The 14528-nt window shown below is 37.4% G+C and overlaps 1 pseudogene; it reads right to left on the reverse strand.

Moving 5' to 3' along the window:
* The window catches only part of LOC149533531 (uncharacterized protein At5g03900, chloroplastic-like), a 68202-nt pseudogene extending 55623 nt beyond the window's left edge, over positions 1-12579 (reverse strand).
* Positions 12580-14528: the final 1949 nt, after the last annotated feature.

Consider the following 14528-nt stretch of genomic DNA (forward strand, 5'->3'; position numbering starts at 1 on the left):
TTTCTGTCAGCATGTCCAGTTGCAAAATTCTGAGTAGCCTACTTTGAACGTCCACCATTTACGCCCAGTTATTCGTCATGAGCCAAAATTGCATAGTAATACTCACCTCATGATAGAGTTTTAACGCCCCAGTTTTCATCTCCCCATGTGCTCATTTATCCAGTTTTCCAAGCCAAATCAGAACCCAGTTTGTTGTTTTCCGACATGTTTTCATGCAGGTAATTCTAGAGGGGTAGCTTTGACAATCAATATCTTTTGACTGAAGATTCAACATGAGACGAGATCTGACAGGCTAGAAGTATGCAGAACAAAGAATCAGTATGCCAGTTTTCAGGACCCGGTCAGAGGTTTGGATCAGTTTTAAGGGCCAATCAAACAGCCTCCTGACTGAAAACTGACAAGTTACAAGACAAGGTGAATTAAGGTTTTAAATGTTGATTTAATGGTCAATCTTGGTTCTAATTAATTTGAGATAACTGATAGAGCAGTCTGAAGGTTCATTCATCTGGAAACGAATTTTTTTTTTTAGCCGGACCCACTTGGGGCCTGACTAAATTAATCAGACTAATAAGATTGGATGTGTTTGAATAAGTTCTAATGCTCTTGATTTTAAAAGTGGAAAATTAGTTGATGAAATCCTTCAAAAGAAGAACGAACTTCAGAAGTTATCTTTTGTCCATTTTAGTTCCCTGGAAAGAGTTTCAATTAAGAGTTGTAATTAATAAAAATAAAACATCTCAGAAATGTGCAATGTTACAAAGCTCCTAGTGAAATAGATGAGCTTCAGGAGCTATGTTTTGTGGGTCTAAGCTATCTTAAAAGGTTTCAAATTAAGGAATGCTCAAATTTCAAGAGATTGTCATGGGTTCCAGATCATATAAACTTGACAAGTTTTGTATATTGAAGAATGCTTTGAGCTGGTGGATTTGTCAAGTCTTTGTAGAGCGAGCTACTTGAAAAAGCCTGAGATCTACTCTTGTGACATGTGGATGAACATTAGCCTACATATGTGGAAAAATGCTCAGCTGATTATAATTAATTTCCCAACGCATACAACAAGGAGATGTTAAAATAGAAAGACACCCCATGTTAAAAACAAGAATAGTTGCAACTCACACATTATGAGCAGAGGGTCCATATCCACAGTAGAAAGATGCCATCAAAGAGAAATCCACGTACCAGTTAGCATAGTTTAGCCACAGCCAATCCAGCAAGAGTCTCACGCATTGACAAAAAAGACACCAACAACAATTATAAAAGGAGTCCATGCATTAAAAAAGGGAAAAGTCTACACACAAGGCAAAGGACGCTAAAGAAAATACAACTCACAGGAGGGAAAGTGGAATCTTCACCCCACACCAAGACATCCGCAGCCTGTGGCAAGAAAGTAGCATCCAAGAAAAGAAGAAGGGATGCAGGGGAGCCTCATAAAGCTAAAGCAACCATAAAAAGGTACCCAGGCAGCTAAAAGAGGATCACTCACGCAAGAAATTGTAGGGGATGTCTAAAGAAAAACTCAGTCAAATCACACTAAAGAAGTGAAAGAGAAAAGGAGGAGCCACTGGCAAGTAAGCACATCTACACAAATGAAAGAGAACACCCCTGCGAAAGACCAGTCCATACGCTGGAAGTAAACACAGTGCCATTGAAATAAAAGGTCTTTCATACACTGCAAAAGGCCAAAAACGTGTCACACGATGCTTGCAATATAAAATGTAGCACCAGTAATAAAAAGGAACAGCCAGCCAGCGAGAAGGATCATGCAATAGTGGAGCATCAAATTAAAGGAATGGAACTCACAGTAGAAGATCATGCATTGTACAGAGAAGGCATGTTTATCCCACATGGGTCGTGGGAGAAGTGTTTTATACCTTTAAATACAAATCTAAGCGTAATTCATAATGTCTTAAAGAGGACAGCCTTTTGTGAAGGCCAAGTGGTATGGTGGGTCCAACCCTGACGCAGGTTAAATGAGAATGATGTCAGCCGGTGGAAATCAACTGTCTATTTTAAACAGACACGCATAACAAATCTGATGATGTCAGCAGGGATAGGTGCCAGATAAGTCAATAATCCAACTAGTCGCTATGTCGCTAGCCGGAAAATCTAAGAAATTTTGGCTAGCGACTTAGCGAGTCGCCGGAAAATTTTAGGAATCCGGCGAACGATGAGATGCTCTAGATGAGAAGGAATTGCGACACGTGGCGCATCCATCGATCCTCGCTAACTCGCCAAGTGAAAGATGCACGAGATTTAGCATAGCGAGTTAGCGAGAAAATGACATGTGGCATCCATTGTGCAGGCCCAAACCAATCAGAGTGTGCCACATGGCACTTGGTCAATAGAAGTTTGACCCCGGATTCAGAGGATAAGGGAAAATTTCAAAGAAATTAAAAAATAATTTTTTAATTATTTTCTATTGGGTGTGCACGTTCAGAATTTTTTTTTAATTCAAGAGGTCATTTTTACAAAGTCTGAACATTAGAGATTTTAAAATTTTGATTTTTTTTAAAATCTTGAGTTGCAGACCTAAGCTTTTTATAGCCAGAGGGGACATTTTTCAAATGGCAATTTCAGGCGCTTCCGGTAACCAAAATATGAAGTGTTATATATCGCCGAAATCGGGAGAAGACGAACTTTCCAATTATGGAGTCAATTTCTGCACATGCATTAGTCAGTTTGAGCTACACGAGGTTTTCTATCAGGTACCTAAAGTGCCACCATATTCATACCAGGAAGTTTAGATTTGTTTTTTGTCAAGATAATGACCTGGATATTAGTAGAAGGTAATGGAAATGCAGTTAGGGTCAAATTTGTTCTGATTTACTCAGTAAAAACTCATTTTCACTGGCTTTTTCATGGGGCAATCAAATTTTTTGGCAAGTAAAGGGTTTTCATCATTAGGCAAGGATATTTTGCAAGTTTGTTACAGATTAATGATGAAACAAAATCAGATCAGAAGGGATGAAGGAAGAAAGAAGTTTTTCAATTGCACAGGATTGAATTTCAAGTGGACACTTGTCGTCTTCAAAACAGATCCAGGAATTCCTTCTTGCTATATCTATCTTTTTCTTCCACTTTGTAAGGGTTCCAGTTTTTGCACTGAGAAACCATTCTTCAGCATTTCTTCTTGTATTGAACAGCATTTTAAGTTTTGCAGATAGTTCTTTTCTGTTAGGTGATCTATGAGTTATTTTCTGTACATTTCATGTATTTGATTTCAAGGAAAACAAATAAAGGGCAGCAAAAGTTTGAAGTTCAGTTTGAATCTTGTCTCCTGATTATGGCTCTGTTATTTCTTCTAATTTGTGATCAAAGAGCATGAATTAGGTTGCATTACATTTTGAAATGTATGTTGTTAAAATGCCTTGCTTATGGAACAAAGAACCATGTAATTGCTTGATATTTGTCACAGGGTTTGCAGATTTCATGATAGGATTTTCTGAGTATGAGATTCATTCTATAGCAGATATCTATTCACAAGGTGAAAGATAGATCAGGGATCTTAATGTAGAGATACGTTTGAGGTTTCCAAGAGATGTATGGTTATGATTCATTTAATTGCCCAATAGATAAGGCACTGGTCAGAGATAGGATCATTAAGTTCTGTTGTTCATACTTGGGTCTTGCTGTTATCAACATATTAAATCAATTTTCCCTTTTATGTTGAAATCTACTCAATGTTAACCCACACTTAGCTTGCCAGTTTCATGAGTTATGTTCTTAGCTAGGTCATGCTTATGATTCCTGGTTGAGTATAGAAGAAATAAGGGTTTTATCTGCTTCATATTAGATTCAGTGTATGCTTTGACAACTGGTACCATTTAAAGAATCTATAGGTCTACCTGCCTAGGTTTTGCAGAGCCTGAAGTAGAAGAAGGGTCATGCCCTATAGTTGGCCTGGTGTCTGAATGGATGTGTTGATAATGGGAGTTAGCTGCCCCTAGATGCATCTTGTTCTCATTAGGGTAATTGGAAATGGGTAACGTTTTCAAACTCCAACATGACTAATTTGGAACTTCAACGCATCTACTACTTTAGGTATGAATCCTAAAGTAACCATCCTTTGCATCAATGTATAAAATCTTCAACATTTAGCTCATTTGATGTAGGGCATTCTTGTTTTTCTTCAAGTGGCCTTGGCTGGGGTATCACCCCTAACTTACCTCTAAGATACTCAAAAGCATCTTTAGGTAGTGCTTTTGTGAAGATGCCAGTGATCTATTCCTTTGAGCTAACATATTTCATCTTCACTTATTTGTCTTTTACCAATTCTCTTACATAGTGATACTTGATTGCAATGTGCTTGGTTTTAGCATACATTACAGGGTTCTTTGATATGTTGATAGCACTTGTATTATCACAATAAAGTATCACAAGTTTAGTTACTTCTTCCTTCATACTTCGCAACAATATTGGTGCAATTTATAGCAGCTACAACATATTCAGCTTTGGTAGTGGACTGTGAGGCACAACTTTGCTTTTTGCTAGTCCATGTAATCAACCTTTTTCCTAAGAAAAGTGCTCCTCCATTGGTACTTTTTCTATCATTAATGTTACCTCCCTAATCTGCATTAGTGTAGGATTTTAGTTCAATTTTTTCACTCCTCTTGTAGTACAAACCAAATTCATTAGTTCCTTTTAGGTATCTTAGTATTCTCTTTACTTCCATTAAGTGATTTCCTCTTGAATTTTCAAAAAATCTTGCCACTATTCCAATAGCTAATGCAATGCCTATTCTACTATGTACAACATATTTCAGCTTTCCAATTATTGATCTATACAATGTCTAATTTACTTTGGCTGACTCATCATTCTTAGACAGCTTATGTCCTATTGCCATTGGTGTGCTAACTAGTTTTGACTCTTCTAACCCAAATGTTTTGAGGATCTCCTTGATGTATTTGGATTGGATCACAAATATGCCATGCTTCAATCGATGTACTTGTAATCCAACAAAGAATTTGATTTCTCCAAACATTGACATCTTAAATTCATGTTTCATTTGATTAGCAAAATCTTTGCAAAGTACATCTTTTCCTCCAAATATTATATCATCAACAAAGATTTTTGATATCAAAATGTCTTTACCTTTTTCATCTTTGATATACAAGTTTTTGTTGTCATCTATTCTCTCAAATCCTATCTTCACAAGATATTTGTGCAATCTCTCATACCATGCTCTAGGCTCTTGGTTCAATCCATAAAGTTCCTTGTGTAGTTTGCAAACCATGTTCTTGTCATCTATGAATCCCTCTGGTTGTTTTATGTAGACTTCCTCTTCTAGTATACCGTTTATAAAAGTAGACTTAACATCCATTTGGTAGACTTTGAAACCTTTGTATGCAGCATATGCAAGCAGTGTTCTTACTCCTTCCATTCTTGCAATAGGGGAAAATGTTTCCCCATAATCTAGTCCTTCTTCTTGTGCATAATCTTTGCAAACTAGTCTGGCTTTGTTTCTTGTTATCTCACCATTCTCATCAAGTTTGTTTCTAAACACCCATTTGGTACCAATCACATTCTTATCAGTTGGTTTAGGAACCAGAGTCCATGTTTTGTTCTTCATAATTTGATCTATTTCCTCTTCCATAGCTTTATACTAATCATCATCTTGTAGTGCATCTTTCACTGTTTTAGGTTCAACCTTTCTCAATAGACATGATTCATTCATAAGCCTATTCCTTGTCATTGGTCTAGCATCCTTGTCACCAACTATTTGATCTACAGGGTGATGTCTTCTCACATACTTGGCTAACCTTAGTTCTGTCCTTCTTTCCATGTTTGATCCCTCAGCTTCAGAGTCACTTTATTCTTTTTCATTTAGCACTTCATTATTTCTCTCATGTGTACTATTTTCATAATCAAAATGTGCATTTTCTACATTCCATAGCTCAACTTCTAAATGTAGCTCGACATTCACTGGCTATGACTCGACTAATACTAAAAATTTTTGTTGACTCCCAACTTGATTTGCAACATTGTCGTCAATAGTCATTCCTTCATAGAAGTATACAAATGATCTATAATCTTTTGATTGCTTAGTTTCATCAATCTGAACTTCTACAGGCTCATCAAAATTTACATTTGCACTCTTCACAATCTTGTTAATGTTAGTGTTCAAACACTTATATGCATTACGTCTAGTGGAGTATCCAAGGAATATGCCTTCATCACTTTTTGCATCAAAATTTCCATTTCTAGTATCTTTAAAAATATAGCATTTACAACCAAATACTTTGAAATGTTTAACATTAGGTGAATGACGATACCACAATTCAAAGGGTGTTGCATTTGTACCTTTTTTGACTTGAACTCTATTCAGTGTGTAGATTGCAGTGCTTATAGCTTCTCTTTACTACTTTAGTGCAACACTTTTCTCCATCATCAAGGTTCTAGCACAATCAATCACTGAACTATTCCTTCTTTCAGCAATACCATTCTATGGTGGAGTTCTTGGTGCCAATGTTTTCCTTTTGATGCCTTTGTCATTGTAGAATATTTCAAACTCTTTTGATGTGAACTCACCTCCTATGTCTAACCTTAGGTATTTCAGGTTCTTTCCTATTTTCTTCTCAACTTTGGCCAAATACCACTTAAACATTTGAAATGCATTAGATTTTTTATTTAAAAACATAGTAGTCATCATCCTAGAATAGTCATCTACAAGTACCATTATGTATCTATCTCCTAGGTAGCTTTGCACTTCTATTAGACCACATAAGTCTGTATGGACTAACTCTAGTACTTCTTTGGAAGTGTATGTTTTGCTTTTGAAGCTAGACTTAGTCATCTTCCTTGGTTGACATTATTTTCATATTGTGTTTTCAAGTTTCTTCAATTTGGGCAACCCTCTAACCTTGTTCTTTTTGCTAATGCTAATTAGATTATCAAAGTTAATATGGAACAACTTTTTATGCCACAACCACACATCATCAAGTCTAACAACAAGACATATTGCATCTTCCATATCTAGGTAAAACAGATTACTCCTAGTTTGTTCACCTTTTCCTATCAGATTTCCATCAGTGTCATAAATCTTAGCAGTTTTGTTTCCAAATTCAACTTTGCAACCTACATTGCCTAACTATGATATAATCAACAAGTTGTAGTTCAATCCTTCAACATAGTATGCATTATTACATGAAATTTTCTCTATAAATTTAATAGAGCCCTTTCCTTTGATTTGACTTGGAGCATTATTACCAAATCTAACGCTATTTCCATCATATTGAGTAAAGGTAATGAACTTACTTTTGTCTCCTGTCATGTGATGTGAGTGTTGTCACTTTGGTTTACACCCTTGTCCAAAGCCTATGCATGAGGACAACCTAGTGAAACATGAAAACAACCTCCAAGCTGTGGGACTTGAACTATGAGGTTGAGTCTCCAGAGAAGGTTGACTTCCTCTTACTATTAGGATGCACCTAACTACTCTTAGAGAGCAAAAGGGAGAAGGAGAGCATGAAAAAAAATCTACCTAATCTAATCCAAAGAGGCGATGCACCAAAATAGAGTGTTTAGACCAATCTCTTCCCATATATGCACTATTGAACCAGAATGAAACTAAGGACATACACATTCAGACTTGCTTTAATCAAATAATCATATGCAAATCAGAAGACCAAGATGAATGACACAAGGAAAGAAAGATTCACTTATATTATCATTCATAGGCCAAGGAGATACAGTCATGCAGATCAGAGATCTCTACAAAACACCAATAAGAGGAAAAGAATTCTTGCACTTTCATACCAATGGCTAAAGGAGATAAGATAGAAAATCCTATAGTTTAAAGGCATAGGGGAATTTACACTGAGAATCTGCAAATCAATAATAGAGAAAACAGAGAAAGATCAACCTTTGCAAAATTCACAAAAATTGCCTTTATAGTTCAGGCATAACTGAGATTTTCCCTCCAAAACTATCCTACAATCACCACCATCAAGTCCTGTAGGGAACAATCATGGGAAAACCTGATCTAGATACAGATCCAGATGTAATGATTTCTAATCTTGGTTGGAACAGGGCCTTGAGAAGATAGAAATGGTGCCATTAAGCTATTCTGACCAGGTAGATGGATCAACTGGGGGCAGTGGAGTGTTCTTCTTTGTTTCACATTCCCTTTTGGTGGTTGGAAATGATCATGAAGATCAGATCACACAAGAAACCCTTGACTTCCCTAGTTCCTATCTCATGAATCAACAAGTCAACCTGGTCAACCTAACTTTGGTACCAGGATGAGCCACGTAGGCCAACAATCTTTTATCTTTTCACCACCCTACAAAATCTCCTCGAGTTAACCATGTCTTAACTTTACTAACTGTACCATTTCCTCAAACTCCAACTGCGACGGCTACAACATAACTACTAGCCTTTAACTATCAATCTTGCCTAGGCCCACAAGGAAACATGTCATCCAGGCACTATGTCACTATGTGTATCCTTTGGGCTCTTTTCTATAGCGAGATAGCACCCACCATCAATTTGAACTGATCTGACAATCGTGAAGACTCGCCACAATACTGTGCTATCTCCTTAGAACCTCTGGGCCCACAAAACACCTCAACACACTTGGAATCTGACTCATCCTAAATTGGTACCATCCCTATAGCTTTATAACACTCAACCCCACTGATCAATGTAGCGAAAGGGTGCTATGTCACTATGGTTAAAATTCTCACAGCTTTCCATAGGGAGATAGCCCCTACCATTGATCTCCATGAGATCAATGATCGTGGAAGATCTACACTTACCTTCATAAAAATTTTAATCCATGAATCCACTTGGAAACCACCTAGCACAACCTGGCATCCAACTAGCGACCCACAAAGAAATTGGTCCAGCAGAAACATGTGGCGGCTACTTGCTTTCCCGCATTTTTAAATTTCCTCGCATCTTGATAATGCGAGAAAGTGTCAGCCCTTGATTTGCCTACATTGGACGGTGAACATAACTTGTACTTTTTGAACCTTTGAGAATATCTACCATGACATCACTTAGGACACATGTTGCCAAACCGCTTCCCCACAATATTTAATCTCCTCACATCTTGATAATGCAGGGAAGCGCCAGCCCTCGATCCTTGAAGATCTAATGGTGATCAAAATCTATATAGGACTGTATACTTGGTCAATTGGATGGGCCAATAAGATCCACCTTTGTACTCTAACCTGCCTAACAGCTGCCACAGAAGATAAGCCACTTGTTGATACCTTCTAAGAAAGTGGGCCCATGACGTCAACTGTTCCACGCATCACCGAGGCATTATGTCACTATGGCTATATATTGTGGAACTTCCCATAGCATGATAATGCCTACCATAGATGTTCCTTAATCTAGCAGCGAGCAAGATGGGTCTGTCCTTTCAATGTATCAACCAATCAGAACTAGCCACGTGCCAATTTTCTAACAACCCTTGTTTGTGGCCCACCAAGTGAAGCAAGACCCACATTCCACACAGTAATAACTCAGCCAATGAAAAATTGAGCACTATTGACGTGTCTAAAAAATTTATCACTGATATCCAATGAGGTGTACCTGGGACCCACCTAATAACTGGCATCACCGTAGTAACATTTTTCGACTGGGCACTATGTCACTATCAGCTAGAGCAGAGATTTTTTGATAGTGCCATGGTGCCCATCATGGATGGAACAAAACTTGGTGCTAGAGAAAAATGAGGAAAGGGAGGACCCACTGGACACGTGGAAAAATGGTGCTATGTCGCTATCACAAAACAACATGCATCTTTCCATAGTGACAAAGTGCCAACTGTTGATCTAGGGAAGATTTGACGATTGTGAACTTGTGGGCCTGAGGAGACAAATCATAAGGTTTGATCATCTAATTTTTTTTTGATATTTTGGGATGTTCAAAATAATATTAAACTGGAGAGGTGACCGTTGGGTGGGGTTTGTATTTGAATTCAAATTTTGGCAGGGGCACAAAAATAAACAACATTTTTGGCAACTCACAGGGGATGTGAGCCTGCTATGCATATGACCAGTGGCCTGGAGCATCCATTGGGCTATAGAGTCAAGAAGATGTAGATCCTATGCACTATAAAACCCTAACCCTACCTTTGAGAGGGTAACCCTAAAACCCCTATCTCTGCAACTGGAATCAGAGACCAAAACTTCCTTCTGCAACCTTCAAAATTTTGAAAATTAGCTGTCTAACAGAGAGATAACTTGTGCTCATGCACTTCTTGGAAAAGAAAGGAACAAATAGGAAAAAAAAACTAAGCTAACTATATACATGGAATCTCAAACCCTCAGAAACATGGCTTGAGATAAATCCCATTGACTGGGATGGGCAAAATTTTACCACTAGGCCTGCTTAACTAAAAAGCATTGGCTTGTTTACAATCGATAATCAACAATGGGCACTATCTCGCTATGGAAAGCTATGAGAATTTCAACCATAGTGACATAGTTCACTTTCACCATGTGGATCAGTGGGGCCAAGTGTTATAAATTTATAGGGATGGTACCAATTCAGGCTGAGTCAGATGCTAGGTGTGTTGAGGTGCTTTATGGGCCCAGAGGTTCTAAGGAGATAATGCAGTATTATGGAAAGTCTTCATGATCGTCAGATAAGTTCAAATCAATGGTGGTCACTCTCTCACTATGGGAAAGTGCTCAAAGGATACACATAGTGACATGGCACCTAGATGACATGTGTCCTTGTGGGCCCTGCCAAGATTGATAGTTATGTTGTAGCCATCACAGTTGGAGTTTAAGGAAATGGCACAGTTAGTAAAGTTAAGACATGGTCAACTCGAGGAGACTTTTTAGGGTGGCAAAAAGATAAAAGATTGTTGGCCCACGTGGCTCATCTTGGTGCCAAAGTTAGGTCGACCAAGTTGACTTGCTGATTCATGAGATAGGAACTAGGGAAGTCAAGGCTTTCTTGTGTGATATGATCTTCATGATCATTTCCAACCACCAAAAGTGAATGTGAAACAAAGAAGAACACTCCACCACTCCTAGTTGATCCATCTACTTGATTAGAATAGCTTAATGGAGCCATTTCTATCTTCTCAAGGCCTTGTTAAAACCAAGATAAAAAATCATTGCATCTGGATCCGCATCCAGATCAGGTTTTCCCATGATTTTTCCTTGTAAAACTTGATGGCAGTGGTTGCAGGATAGTTTTGGAGGGAAATCTCAGTTCTGCCTAAACTATCAAGGCAATTTTTGTGAATTTCGCAAAGGTTGATCTTTCTCTATTTTCTCTATTACTGCTCTGCAGATTCTCAGTGTAAATTCCCCTTTGCCTCTGAACTATAGGATTTTCTATCTTATCTCCTTCAGCCATTGGTATGAAAGTGCAAGAATTCTTTGCTTCTTATTGGTGTTTTGTAGAGATCTCTAATCTACATGACTATATCTCCTTGGCCTGTGAATGATAATATAAGTGAATCTGTCTTTCCTTGTGTCATTCATCTTTGTTTTCTGATCTGCATGTGATTATTTGATTAAAGCAAGTCTGAATGTGTATATCCTTAGTTTCATTCTAGTTCAATAGTGCATATATGGGTAGAGATTGGTCTGAACACTCTATTTTGGTGCATCACTTCTTTAGATTAGATTAGGTAGATTTGCTTTCATGCTCTCATTCTCCCTTTTCCTCTCCAAGAGTAGTTAGATGCATCCTAATAGTAAGAGGAAGTCAGCCTTCTCCAAAGACTCAACCTCACAGTTCAAGTCCCATAGCTTGGAGGTTGTTTCCATGTTTCAATAGGTTGTCTTCATGCATAGGCTTTGGACAAGGGTGCAAACCTAAGTGGCCAAAGCCTATGCATGAGGACAAGGGTGCAAACCTAAGTGATAACAGTTAGCATCCACTATCTATGATGCACTTGTCATTCTTGTTCACACAAGTAACCAATTTTGTTGCTTCATCTTCATCTTTATCTATTCATCCTTCATGGCCACATAGACTACTTCATTATCATTCTCATTAGAATCTTCTTCAACAATGTAGCATCTCTTGCCTTTTTTTCTTGTAGTCTTTGCTATCATCTTCTCTCTTTTTCCTGTACTTGTTTCCTTCTCTATAGTTGTTCTTCTATGTGCATCTTGTAGCAATATGACCTACCTCATTACAATTGAAACATATGATAGGGAGCTTACCTTTGAATTTAATTTTGCCTCTATGAAATCTTCTAGCTAGTAGTGCTTCTAATTATTCCACATCTTCCTCATCTACACTACTATCACTGGATGCATGTTTTCCCTTTCTTCTCTTCTTGCTTGATGTCTCCTCCTCAGTGTCTTTTATTATCATCTTGGCCTTGAAAGAAGATTCAAGGTTCTTAGGTTAGTAGTTATCAAAATTGGACAATTCAAATGCAGTAAGTCTTCCTACTATTCCTTCAAAGGTTAGTGTGTTTCCTTGTACACACCTTAGCTCTTGAATGGCTGAAACTCTAATAGCATAGATAGGGAGCATAATTCTTAAGTATTTTTTGATGATAGTTTCTTCTTCCAATTGACCACCTAGACTTCTTATTGAACTTACCATTTCTTTTATTCTTGCAGCATATTCAGCAACGTTTTCACTTTCCTCCATTTTCATGTCATCAAACTTTCCTCTTAGACTTTCTCTCTTTTCTTTCTATACATTCTAATCTCCTCCATAAATATCTGGCAAAGTTTTTCACATCTTGAATGCAGTGTCACAATATTTGATCTCATCATATTCCACATATCTAAGTGTAGAGGCAATCTCCAAAATCACCTGATTTTTCTCTTTTCTTTTGTTCAAATCATCTATAGTGAGAGGTCCAACTAGATTTACATGTTTTTTTCCAATTGAGGTTTGTGCATAGTCACCTATTGATCCAAGGTGCAATTTTATTAGACTCTACCATACTGCAAAGTTCTCTTTGTTGAGCTTGGGAACTTCTCTCTTGGACATCTTGATCTTCTTGCTTTTAGTACCTTGAAACTAAATTAGTAGATGGCTCTGATACCAATTGTTATAAATGTTGTAGAATAACTAAGAGGGGGAGTGAATTAGTTATTCAAGGTCCAAATTTCCTATTCAAACTTTTCACTAAGTATAGTGAGCTCATTCATTCATTCATTCATCCAAGCTTTAACTTTTCTAACCAGCAAGTTACTGTAAATCAACAAGCAAGCATAACACATAACACAGTAATTTACATGGAAACCTAATTTAGGAAAAACCACCAGTAACATGCTACTCAATTCTCACTCTTCTGAAGTGATGCCCTGTGAAAGGCCTTCCCTATTAAAGGCTTTACAACACACTATTAAATGTGACCTTATTAGAGGATTTAACCACCCTGTTAGAAGTGGCCTAGTTAGAGGACTTTAGAACATTCACTTGGAATGCCATCCTATTAAAGGATTTACAAATGGCTATTAAAACAACCTAAGTCCATAGGATTTTCATATCTAATACAATTGCTAGAGAATATTTGAAAATATTTGACCTGACTACAACATACAACTCAACTTGAAAATCTCAAATCACTTCTCAGCTCATACCATTTCCTTGCCTTCAATCTCTGCAACTTTGACATGTTGGCCTCCTTTCAAGCTTAGTCTCCTTGAGTCTCCATGCTCTTGGCCTCTTTCAAGCTTAGTCTCCTTAAGTCTCCATGATCAATGTACCTATGCAATTATCTCTTCTTAACCACTCATAGAAGCAGAGCCTTTGTGCTCCTCCTTCTTCTAGATGCCTTCTCCTTGACACCCTTCTAAATACTTCATAATTTGGCTCTTTGGCTACAAAAACATCAGTAACATTTGCTTCTTAGTCTACGACTCCTTAAATAGAAGTCTTGGAGTTATTTTCTTGCTTGATTCTTCCTTCCTTTTGATTCCAATTCATATGGAATAGGTAGGATTCATTATATCTAACCCATATTTTGTTTCCTCTAGAAAGTTCTTGAATAATCCTTTTGAATTTGCCTAAAAATGGTTTACATAGAATTTTGTGCCACCAGCTCATCATTCTTATCTTCCAACTTGTTCACAAAATTCAAGGTAACCACTTTGTCAGCTCAGATTTGGTGAATCTTTGTTATTTAAAATAATGCAGTAGCTCGGCACTATTGAAATATTAGTGCTCAACACATACTATGTTACTCAGCATCAATTGTATTTTCTTTTTATGCTCGAAACCTGAAGATCACTCTGCACCAACTAAGATTTTTTGATGCTTGGCACTTAAAGATCACTCGACACACACTAGAATATCCTATTACTCAACTCCAACTATGAATTTTCTCAGCTTCAACCAACTTTCTCGCAACACACTAATGATCTTAGTTTAAGCTTTGCAGTTAGCCTCTTTACAACTTGTTCCTTCAATGTTTCTAAGTGTGACCAACCTCTATATCTTTGGGTATATTATCAATACATCATTTAACCATCGTCTTAACTAATTCTTGCACTTCATTACAACATCATAACTCAACCTTTCCCTTAGGTAGTCTTGTTACATCCTGTTGATCAAATCCTCTTCATCAATCAACTAAGTGATAATAC

This window comes from Cupressus sempervirens, chromosome 10, assembly GCF_028749045.1.
Source record: "Cupressus sempervirens isolate cs-2001-9-10 chromosome 10, ASM2874904v1, whole genome shotgun sequence".
Taxonomy (NCBI): Eukaryota; Viridiplantae; Streptophyta; class Pinopsida; order Cupressales; family Cupressaceae; genus Cupressus; species Cupressus sempervirens.